Source organism: Aplidium turbinatum, chromosome 6, assembly GCF_918807975.1.
Source record: "Aplidium turbinatum chromosome 6, kaAplTurb1.1, whole genome shotgun sequence".
Lineage (NCBI taxonomy): Eukaryota > Metazoa > Chordata > Ascidiacea > Aplousobranchia > Polyclinidae > Aplidium > Aplidium turbinatum.
In genome coordinates, this window is record NC_137477.1 from 12,260,617 (window position 1) to 12,273,747 (window position 13,131).

Here is a 13,131-nt window from a genome sequence, read left to right on the forward strand (position 1 = left end):
AGGTATGTATAATATAAGTGGCATTTTTGACAATGGGTACCTATCTCTAATGTACAAAAGTACTTTTCAAATATGCGGCAGTTCTAACAATAGAATTAGAATGGATGCATTCATAAATGTATGGAATAAAATCACCATTGCTGCCATTAATATGATACTGATACATAGTATGATACAACAGCTTAAAAAATCATGTGTAGGCCTACTTGAAAACCCCTATGATTTCATTGTTCTTCATTTAAACATTTATTGAACATGTTTAATTCATTTCAATTTATTGTTTTGTTGGCAATAAACAAACAAAAAGTACATACAAATTGAGTGTCTATCAGCACAACCGGATGACAACGAAAGACCTGTAAGGTCATCTATGTCAGCTGCCACCCTAGCCTGTAGCAGGTAACACAGTAATAAATTTAGCAGCAGCGTTTAGCTCAATGTCGTTGAATAAGCCTAGATGTCCCATACACATTTTAAATGTACAAGCAAATCATATTCTTAGAGGAAAAAGGCTCTTTTGCGTAGTGTACTTGTAGAGGTTTTACACCACTGATGCAAGTTGGTCGCTAAATGTGACAGTTTAGGTTGCGTGTTAATTATTTCATTTACTGAAATAGAAATCTATCTTTAGTGTTCTGCCTGGGTGCAACCTAGTTCGTACCCTGAACAGTTCGTACCCCGAAAAGATCGAGAGAAAAATTAAAAAAAGCGGAAGTCGCTGATCGCAATTTAATAGCACAAAGCAGAACTTGCTGATCGGAGTTTCCGCAAACAAACTCAAAGGTTAGGGTTAGTGGAAACTGCGGAAAAATATTTGCGGAAACTGCGATCAGTGAGGAGAGAGAGAGCAACCTTTTATTTTGTCTGCTGCAAAAAATAGGGTTAGAGCATAGATTATGGTTAAGGTAAAGGTTAGCCAAAACTGCGGAAAAATGTTTGCGGAAACTGCGATCAGCGAGGGTTAGGGTTAAAGAGCATAGATTATTCGACTATTAGAGTTAGGGTTAGCGGAAACTGCGGAAATATATTTGCGGAAACTGCAATCAATGAGGGTTAGAGCATAGATTACTTTATGGTTAGAGTTAGGGTAAAGGTTAGCGGAAACTGCAGAAAAATGTTTGCAAAAACTGCAATCAGCGAGGGTTAGGGTTAGAGCATAGATTACTTTATGGTTAGAGTTAGGGTAAAGGTTAGCGGAAACTACGGAAAAGTGTTTGCGGAAACTGCAATCAGCGAAGGTTAGGGTTAGAGCATAGATTAGTCTATGGTTAGGGTTAGCGGAAACTGCGGAAAAATGTTTGCGAAAACTGCGATCAGCGACTTCGGTTTTGTGCTATCTTTCTCTCGATCTTTTCAGGGAGAAAATTTTAAAATGTTTGCGAAAGCTGCGATCAGCGACTTTGGCTTTTTTTAATTTTTTCTCTTGATCTTTTCAGGGTACGAGCTGAGGGTACGAACTGTTCAGAGTACGAACTAGGTTGCATCCGTTCTGCCTTAACACACTCCCTTATTGTGGAATCAACGTTCCTTGATAGCTGTTTTTTTTTTTGCTGAGACATTTCAGTCATTTGTCCGAAATGACTTGAAAAAATTTGGTCATTTTTTGTGACGAAAGTATTTCCTTTTTGACCGAATTGGCTACCTATATTTTTTCGGACATTTTGCTAAAAAATCAGTCAATGACCGATAAATGACTGAAAAAACCCCCAGCTTGATAGAGCCATTTCCTTTGTTTGCAATGTCAAAAGTTTATCTACTTATCTATCAAAGCAAGTACATTCAAAATATTACAATGCTTTTCCATTTTTTCCGTAAGCATAAATTTAAAAAAATCTGTGTGATAGTATCGTGTTGCATCATAATCTAAAGATTTTTTTATGAAAACTATCAGCTGATCACACTTAAATAATCGGCTGTGGCTACATTTACACTATATAGTGTAATAATAGTCTCAACAGTGTTGCCAGATAAGAAATTCTGCCATAATTTGAGAAAAGTTTAAAGTTGTTGAAAACAAAAACTACAGCAGTATTTTGGAAATGTTTTTAGTCATGGGCAAACATCAAAACCCGAACTTTATTCCTAACTCTAACCCTTACCTTAACTCTTCCTATCTTTAATCCTAACTCTGGCAACACTTGATTGTAACTGTGGCATTAAGTGTTGAAAAATAGCCACTTCCTAAATAATCATATAGCCTACCTAATTTCTTTGCTGTTCTTTGTAAGCAAATACCGTAAATGTAATTTTTCAACATTGCATAATTATGTCAGTCTAAAACAAATTTAAACAATTTTCCTCCATTATTATAGAGTATTAAAATACACTTAAAGGGATAGTCAATTGATTTTGAATCTTTATCCTAGGACTGACAGGTTAATCCTGGCAGTGTTGTGTACCCACGGCACTGCGAGTATCTCTCTTGTTTCATTGTTTGGCACATTTTCTTGTATTAACTCCACGTACGGTATGTGCCCATCTTTTCTCACCTGTATGTTTGAATGTTTAATTAGATTTATTGTCATAAAGAGCTGGGCTGTCGCTTCTACCTTTTTTCAGACCCCTGCTGTGTTATGGCAGGTGCTGTTGCTTTTTTGTTTTGATGATCGGATTTAAACCATGAAACTGACTAGATGATTGTTTATGGACTTTTGCTAAGTAGCCTACAGTACCGGTACAATTCTGATTGCACTATACAGGTAACCTACAGTTATACAATGCATTGTTTTGACAATTTCCGTTATTTTGCTTGTTTGTTAATTGGCGCTTGAAGCAAACACTCTATTTGTTTCGCGCAACAAGTGCTGTAAAGTAAAGTGTAACAGTAAAATGGTCGTGAGCTAAACAACTTCAATTCAAGCAAGTGGAAATAAAAAAATAGAGTTGCCAGGCAAGTATTCAAAGTAAAGCAAACATTAAACTAATTACAACAATAGAAAGGTGTTATTTTAGTTTCTGCTCAATAAAAAAGAAATTTAAATTTAAAATTTTACAAAGTAATGGCCATGTAAAAACAGATAGGATGAATTAAAACTTGCAAATCATAAGAAAATTAGTAATTTAAAAATTACTTTATTAATTTGGCAACTCTGACAAATGTTGCGTAACTTTGCTGGAACACGCAATGCCGGGAAATTCGTGACGTCAAACTACTACACAGAGTTGCCAATTTGGTTGTTTGCTTAATTCTTGGTTTGGTCAAATAGCTCTTGGTTTGGTTTTGAATCTTTATCATCGGACTGACAAAGCCTTGACATGCTATTCCTGGTAGTTTCGCGTACTTGTAGAGGCTTTTGGTGCAGGGCCGGGTACCGAGATTGATAGAGTGAAATTTCCGTTTGCTGAAGTCTTGATGCTGGGGAAATAATTCCATCCACTAGGTGCCACTGAATGGAGAGCAGTCTTTAGAATGCGTCGCTCAAGCGCACACCCCACGAGCTAACAAGTTCTTGACATGATCAAATTGAAGATGCTGTGATGGCGAAATCAATTTGTGATTAAAAAAATGAGACTAGTAAATTGTTTGTTTAACAAGTCTTACACGTAGGCTACTAATTATACGAGACAGTTTTTTTTTTTTATGCGATACAGTCAACGGCTTCAAGTGATCAGTTAGATGGGTTGGTTTACAAAAACTGAAAGGTCTTATTAGACAATAACTAGTAAGGTGACACTGACAGAGATGTTCGGATCTACATTTTCTAAGATCCTGCTGCTCCAGTCCTAATCCGACAATCAATCAATCAATCAATGTTTTATTTGTCAGTAACAGGAACATAGGTACATGTTTGAAATATGCAATATACACAGTACAAAAGTTACACAAGTTCCCATACCGACAGGGAGACAACGAGACGACCATACGGTCTACTAGTCAATTGCCACCCTACGGAAATTACGATTTTGCCATTTAAAATAAGCTTACAAGAGAAAAATAATAATTGAAACGTTCCCGCGCTTCAACAACAGCATACGCACAAAAAAAAAACATATTGATGATAACGTAGGCCAAAACACAAAATTCCATGAAGCAAGCAGAGAATAATAAAGTTTCCGAAGCAACTGACAAGTTGGTTTCCATAACATATCACTTACGATGCACTGTAGCTTTGTAAAATTAACGTTTTGATCTCTTTTTTGAAACAATGAAATGATAAGTTTTTTAGCCTGCTTGGAACCTCTGACCAGAGCATTGGTCCCAATACCTGCATGGACTTCTTGCCAAATTCTGTGTTTGATCTGTTTATAAAATAATTGTTGCCTGTTTGATATCTTGTGTTATGCTGATGAATAGATGAAGCATTTGTAAATAAATCACAATACGTAGATGGATACTCATTCATATGAACTTTGTACATATGTTTTTTTATTTCAATGTTATGTATGTCTTTTAGTTTCAAGATGTTCATTTTGAAAAATAAAAAATTAGTGTGAGCATAGTAATTTTGTTTCGTAATTATTCTTATAACCTTTTTTTGTAATTTTATTAATGGATCCAGTGCACTGTCACAGGCCTTTCCCCAGCTTGAAATACAATATTGCAAATGACAGTAAATCAAAGCGTGATACACATCTTTTAAAGTGTCTGTGTTGACATAATTTCTGAGTTTAAGCAACGCCCATGAACCTTTTGCTACTTTTCCGCAAATTTTATCTATGTGATATTTCCATGTTAATTTGTTATCTATGTAAACGCCAAGGTATTTTATTTGATCTTTTTGTTGAATGCTTGTGTTACCAATGTTAATGTTAAAATTTTTTATGTGTTTTTTATTTGTTATTAGCATGTATTCAGTTTTTGAGAAATTTAATGATAATCTATTAAGCTTCAACCAGTTGTAAACTTTTTGCATTTCGGCATTCACATTGTTCTGCAAATTTATTTCACATTTGTCGCTCATCGTAAGATTGGTGTCGTCAGCAAATAGTTTAACATTCATGTTTGTTGAATTTGGTAAGTCATTTATATAGAGTAAGAAAAGAAGGGGTCCCAATGTCGATCCTTGGGGCACACCGCAGGTAACCTGTCTTGAGTTTGAAGAGATTCCATTGACGACCGTGTGCTGTAGACGATTGCTGATATAGCTTTTTAACAATTGTAATGGAAGGCCCCGAAAACCGTATGTTTGCAGTTTCTGTATGAGAATAGTGTGATCAACTGTGTCGAAGGCTTTAGCTAAATCAAGAAATACAGAGCAAGTTGTATCTTTATTATCTAGGTTAGTTAAGATGTTATCACAAACGTTTGACACAGCTAACGAAGTGGAATATTGTGGTCTAAATCCATACTGATGTGGTGTGATAAGGTCTTTTTTTGTTAGATAATTGTACATTTGTTCATACAGGCATTTTTCGAATATTTTGGTGAAGGGGGACAATAGTGATATGGGCCTATAGTTGGAACAATTTTTCCTGGAGCCACTTTTGAAGATTGGGGTAACTTGAGCGACCTTTAGTACATCAGGATATACACCTTTATCGATACACTCATTGAATAAGTTGGTGAGGAAAGGGGCGATTATTGGTGAGGATAGTTTGACAAATCTTATAGGTATTCCATCATGTCCTGTACTTTTAGAGACAGAAAGATTATTAAGATGTTTTAATACTTCTTCTTGATTGACAGGTTTTAGGAAAAAGGAGAATGGGACACTTTGCAATTTCAATAATGAGCCAGGAGACGGTAGAGGGATTTTAGATGCCATGGAAGGACCAATTTCTGTGAAATAATCATTAAAACAGTTACTTATTTGTGCAGGGTCAGATATTTTTTCATTGTCAGTGCTAATTATTTCTTCTGGTATGTGAGCTGTGTGCTTATGTTTGTACTTGATGATGTCATTTATGGTTTTCCATATTTTTCCAGTGTTGTGCTTGCTTTGCGTAATAAGAAAACTGTAATGCATTTTTTTTGCTTGCTCTTTGGTATGAGTAAGTACATTTCTGTACTTTTTGTATGTTGCTTGTGCAGAAGTGTTTGTTGGGTCTTTTATTTTTAAGTGATATAGTCTGTTTTTAGTTTTGATGGAGTTCAAAATTCCTTTTGTTAGCCATGGTTTGGTCTTGAGTTTTCTTTCTCTTCGAGACAACAATCGTAAAGGTGCATGCTTGTTTAAAGTGTCATTAAAAGTGTCGATGAAATGATTAAATTTGCTATGAACTGAATCATTCCTTTCTGTGTAGCCTATTGGTTGGTCAAGCTATTTTCCAGATCACAAACGAATTCATCAGCAACAAAGTTTTTCATGTTCCTTACTTTTTGTGTATATTTTTCTTGTTTTGGTTTTACAGAGTTTATCACAACTACAATAGGAAAGTGGTCAGAAACATCGTGAATAAGAACATGGCATTGAATTTTATTTGATTGGTCGTTGCTGTATACATGATCGATTAAAGTTGAACTTGTGGAAGTTACACGGGTTGGGGATTGTACTAATTGATTGCAGCCTAAAGAGAGAAACGCATCACAGTAATTTTTTACAGCAGAATTTTTTGTCTTTGCTAACATATCAATATTAAAATCACCACAAATGTAATATTGTTTTTTGAAATTATTTAACGAATCAATGCACTCACAGAATTTGGTTTGAAACTCAATTAACTTATTTTTGGGATGCCTGTATACTACACCAACTGTGCACTGTCTATTGTTTGATAAAGTAATATCCACCCAGAGATCTTCACATTCCTGTAAGTTTAGACTTAAATTATTAATTTGATTATACTTTATTGAACTGCTTACGTATAGCCCGACACCACCTGCTTGTATTTTAGCATCAGTTTGTTTGTTATTAAAGTGGACAAAATTATAGCCTTGCAAGCTAACAAAATGCAATCGATTTTCATTTAGCCAGGTTTCTGACACAGCAATAAGGTCCGGTGCTTCTTGCATTTCGACAAGCAATGATTCTAATTTTTCAAAGTTGCCAACTAGGCTTCTCATGTTTACATGTAAAATCGATAGCTGGTTCCTATTAATATTGTTAGTTAAAGAGAAGGAGTTTTTTGAATACAAATTTTTACAATCCGCAGACATTGCAACAAACAAAGTATGACTAACAGATGAATACACAACCAATAACGCAGGACACGAAAGGTTACAAAATGACTTTGCAACAAAACAGATAAAAAGAAAAATCACCAACACCTGCATTTATAACTTGTAGTCAGGATAATCAAAGAATCCACTTTTGTGTAACGAAATAGGACGGCGACCAGTAAGCGTCGAAAAAGAACAAAAAACAAGTCTGGTTTAAGTAGTGTGAGCATGCGAGAAATACTTTGGAAAATAAACAAAACACTATTATTGAGTTATGAAATATTTAATTTAGCAAGGATTTTGGAGATTGACTAGGCACTGCAAGTAATAATTTAAATTTGAAACTAGGAACTAAATTAAATTACGATACTTATTTTAGTTGATGAAAGGTAACTCAGGGCAAAATTGCGTCAAGCAGTGATATAAAATCGAATGAATTGAGTTAAAATGATACCTGATTAAAAATATGCAGCTCAAAAAGAGAATTAAGCCTGGCGAGGATTACGTAGACGTAGCCTAATTTAGTCGGTTTATGATATCGATCAATGTCGGAATAGGTAAAGATTTCAAAAATATTATTGTTACGTCACAAAGTATGAAACTTAGAAAAAAAAAAAAATATTCGGCAGTCTTGACCTAGCTGGTTACTTCAAAATTGTGCAGAACTACAAATTAATAAAATAACAAACTAAAATTAAACAAAAAATGGAGTGGTAACGTACAATAATTAACTGTCCAGATTTGATATTTTTTCTTTTCTTCTGAAATTTGATTTGTTTCCAATAAATGAACCTCTTTGGTGTTGATGGTTGAGCTTGTGCTGAAATTGGTCTTGGTTGGGTTGAAGGTTAGGCCTACTTACGGTTGGGTGAAAAATAATGGCTCGATTGAGAAAATGTAAAGAATGTCAAACTGAGTCCTTTTAACTTACTTTGCTTTAATGCTTTGTCTTCTAAACTTGGTGATTTCACTGGCAGCAGTGATTTATCTTCGTAAATGCAAAACAAACAATGACTGCTGACTTGTTAGTTAGCCTAACTGAAGGTGTTTTCAAGTTTAATTATCTCTGCAACTTCCTGGTTAATTTTGATTATTTTGGTGTTGATATGACTACAATCAAATTTTCTTCTTGTTTCTTCTAGAATTAGCTTTTCTCCAGGCCTTAATTTTTTTTAAGGCCTGGAGAAAGTTTAAAGTTTAAACTTTCTCTGGAGAAAGACAAGTTTAAAGATCCTGACGAAGTTTAAAGATCCTTTCCTGATCATGGCAGTTTTCAATGATTTTGTGGACATCTCTACTTCCTGGCAACCTTAATACACAGCTCTTAATGCTTTGAAAAAAAATGTCACGTCTAAATGACATGTTAATGTGATTTAGAATTCACAGTGCTTCTAAATACCCATTGTCAGGCATTGTTACCTTTTATAGAGCATTGTCAGAGTTGCCAGCTCCAATTGGACCAGATTTGCGGATTATAGTTTGCGATTGGGGGGTTAGGGTTAAGATTATGGTCCGACAATTCTTTAGTTTAGAATGTCTACCAATTCCTGAAAATGCCGAAAATTCCCAGCAATGCCTAATAATTTTCTGGAGTTTCCAGATCTATGAGCCTTGCCCACCAAACTGAGCTAGTTTGCTTCCTAGTTGCAGGAAATTTTTAGCAGCAGTGCCAGTCTTTGGGGTGAGCATTGTGCAAACCGTGCGATCACAAAGGGCCCGCAATTTACTCAGAAAATGCAGTAATTTTTGTCATTTCTAATGGAAAAAATTTAATTCGATTCACAAGCAAGGTTGCAGTTTGTGATATTGTTGGATATAGGCTACAGGCCTACATTGTTGTTGATTCTATTGATTTCCTATTATTTCGAATCGACTTCAATATAATAAACACTACTTTTACTTTAAAAACCATCCTGCAACACTAACAATGCCTGACTGAGTATTTAGAGGTTTCCAGAACATAGGTGTAGCCAGGGGGGCATGGCCCCCCAACTGTCAATAATTGTATTTTTAACATTTTATGAGCAGAAGGTCGGTTAAGCCGGTCTTTATTGCGTCTGTTCCATGCTGTATAAGCCTACATTGCAGACCACTTATCATGGTTTTACTACTCCTGTAGCCCGCTCGAGTCTCGACTATGATTTTCGCCATTGAAAAAGCATTGTGTCTTATTTGCAGTCAGTTTACTAGGTCGAGGTTTTCACTCTGCGATTTCAAATTTCAACCGTTTAGCTAGCTTCTTATATTAGTTTTGCACCGAGTTTCCTGTGAAAGCAACACATAAACAAGCAAAATTGGACATAAACGTAGCCTAAACACATAAACAAAAATGTTGGCTTCGTCAATTTGACGGCGTTATTTAACGGCGCCAACTTTTTGTTGATGCTAAGGCTAGCGCCGTCAATTTATTTTTTAGTTGACGGAAGTGATAGCGCCGTCAACTATTTTGCCGATATTATGCGTCACGCGCAATTTTTTGTTTTCATGGAAAATCGAATTGGTTGGAACGGCTCCCTGGAATACAATCGGAAGAAGCACGCCAAGTGGTGATCAACTGATCACTAATATCGTAAGCAGTATCGAGAACGAGGGATCAGAGAGAGAAAGCGAAAAATCAATGAACGCCATCGCGGAAGTTGAAGACACTTTATTTCTATGCTCCTGAAAAGAGCGATGTTGGTGCAGTGGACCTCGTTAAAAAATCTATAGCCTATGCTAAACCATCACAGCACGCTTGAAACATTGATTCTTTTCCGAGTAAACGTTTTCAAGGCTTGTTTTTGAAACACAACACACCAATACCATCCAGCGCTGCTGTGAAACGCATGTTTTCACTTGGAAAAGACATTATGCGTCCCAAACGCAGCAGATTGTCAGACAAACGTTTTGAAATGCTTGTGTTTCTACAAGGAAATAACTAATAGGCTAAGCAGCTAATTACAATCCAGTCTCAAAACATACCTCCTCTTTATTTATAGCTATTGTTAGCCTAAACTTGGTTGAAATACTTCCGTTTTGTGAGATGGCTAAGATAGCGCTAGAAATTCGCGCTGACGCTGTCAATTTCTTACGAGCTGACGCAGTACTTTACGCCATGAAGTTCTCAGGCAATTCGCGCTGACGCCGTCAATTTATTTCATTGACGCGTAGGCTACAACGCTGTTATTAGAGTAGTGGTCTCCAGTGGAGTAGCCAAGTAGGGGGTTTTGGGGGTTACAACCCCCCCCCCTTTGGCACGCATGTGACGTCATAATATTGAGAATGATGCTTTCAGTCTCTATGTCTCTAAAACAAAGTTTGCCTAATTTTAAACGAAACTGCATTAAAAAAGCGAGTTTTGCCAATACCAAACATTCAAGTAACTCAGTCATGATTTAGCAACAAGAAAACATAGCAACTTAGCTTTATTTCCGAAAAATGCCCAAGTAAACATGATCTTATCCTTTTGCCATGCCACCGGACAGCACCATTTTACCGGAATATTTTTACCCACATTTTTGTTGAAAATGCTCTCAGAATGCACCAAATTCAAAGTAATTTTTCAAAATTTTCTGGGGGAGGCCCCCCAGACCCCCCGCCGCTGGGTATCGCTTTTGGCGAAAATGCCGTCAAAATCCCCCCCTTTACAATTTCTGGCTACGCTACTGGACTAGTCCCCGTTACCGAGGGTGGCCGGATTCACCTCCAAATGCCGCAATCGCCTTCACACCCTGCCTCCACATCGATCTGTCTAACGCGTCCTCTCTTTTTAAGCCCACCTTGCTGTTGTCTTCCTCAACTTGCCTTTTCCACGTTTTCTTGGGTCTTCCTTGTTTTCTACGACCCTCCACTCGCAACTCCAGCGCTCTTCTCAAAACATCATCTTCATCCCTTCTCAAAACATGCCCACCCATACCACCTCACTCCATTCGCTTTCGCCAACTTATCAACATTTTCGTTCAACCCAAGCAAGTTCATAAGTTCTTCAGTATTCCTTTTGTCCATCAGCTTCACACCACACATTGCTCTCACCACCGCTCTCTCAGTTCTTCTTAAAATCGCCAATTCGTTTTCCCGTAAGCACCATGTCTCACTTCCGTACAGCATTGCAGATCTCACACCAAGGGTCGGGAACTAATTGCTCGTAAGCCATAAGCCTACATGGCTCTTTGTGACTACATCTGGCTCACAGAAAGTTTTATCTCAACTTTTCATTACAATTTAAAGCTGAAAATACGCTCAGATGGCACCAAATTAAATGCATTTTTTCAAAATTTTATGGGGGGTCCCCAACTGTTTTTCTCATTTTTAGTAAACACATGGCCCCACTTTCTATAACTCATCACCTGCCACTACATGTTAGTTGTAAGTTATTAAGTGTTGAAGCATTGTATGATTCTTTCGGAAACACATTTCCAAAAACAGAAATGTACTCTCTCACCTAAAAAGGTTCTTGATCTTTGTATTAGACTCTCCACCACCTCAGAGATTGTGAGCAATGTTGAGTTTTTGAAAGTATATTTGCAAAGACAAAATTTGGGCAGGTTTTGTTCGTTTTTTAAAATGTTTTCCTCACCTACGGCCATGCTAGAGCGTAACTGCTTTATTGCCTCAAAATTTGCTAACCAAAAAATTCTTGACAACTATTCCTAGTTTCTCAATCCAACCAGCATCCTAAACGGTACCACAAGAAAACAGAATCGCGCACATCAAGTATCATTTATTCTAGACAGTGCTTACACATTCAACAACAACAAAGCAGCGAGAAGGGACAGTCAATTACAATTAAGCTAGAAATGTATCAATAGTTGATAAATTATACCATTTCACGCTAATTCAACATCTTCCAACGTTAAATCAACGCAACGATCACTTGATAGCAAATGGGTTGTAGCGCTCGTGCATACGATGAACATGCAGATGAAGACTCAGTCAACGAAAAACTAAATGAAATTGGTCAAAAATTATTTCACAAATTCGACAACTTACAACGTTAGATTTACGTGTAAAACAATATAATTTTTTGCTGAGTTGGTGCTACCCAGAAGACTCAAGTTGCTTACTTACTGAATTACTTACTGTAAATGGATCTCGGCAAAAGAAAACAACACCAGTTCTTTTTACATTCATATTCAAACATCTACCGACGTTAAACCGGTTGATGTGACGTGCTGTCTTTGACAAAAGGACTAGTTTGAACGCTTGTCAATGTAAAAACCACCTGGCTTGCACAGGGAAAATATATTAACCCTTTATTTCACAAAATCATAAACTTTGTACATTGCTTCAACATTTTGTTTACGTTGAATCAGCATATAAACGATTGATTTTGTCAATCTGAAAACACATACAATCACTCAATGTCCGCCCCGTTAGCTCAGTGGTTACACGCCCGGCTCAAGATCACGCGGCGCTGGTTCGACTCTCGGGGTGTGCGCTTGAGCAACGCATTTCAGGACTGCTCTCCATTCAGCGGCACATAATGAATGGAATAATTTTCCGGCAACAACACTTCAACAATCGGAAAACTTCACACTGCCAATTTCGGTAACCGGCCATGCGTCAAGAGCCTCTGCAAGTATGCAAAACTACAAGGAGTAACCAATCAAGGCTTTGTCAGTCCGAGGATAAAGATTCAAAACCAACCAACTAACCACTTGAAAAATTACATTTTCTTACAAAAATGCAAATTTGAGCAACTACATTCTGCTCGTTTGCATACTTTCCAAGTCGGCAGGTCAGTTCTTTTACATTGTTTCAACGTCTGCAGACTCTGAATCCATGTAAAAAAAGACTGGATTGCGAGCTGGGTAATTTTAAAAACAGTGTTCTGATGTTAGAAATTAGACCAGAAAAAGTTGTCTTTAGACCATGTGAAAACGGCAACTTTTGCTGGAGAACGGGAAACGGAAAGCGTCTTATTTTCTTAAACCTAAGACTCGTTTAACAATCAGAGATATTTCCTTAGACATTTACCTTTGTTTGAAGAATTCGAAATGGTATTAAAGAATTGTTGAGATTGTAACCTGATTCACTTTATTGCTTTAAAGTAGAAAACATTTCAAGTTACGAGAAAGAACAGTAAAGAAAAACATTCGGTATTTGCAGCTATT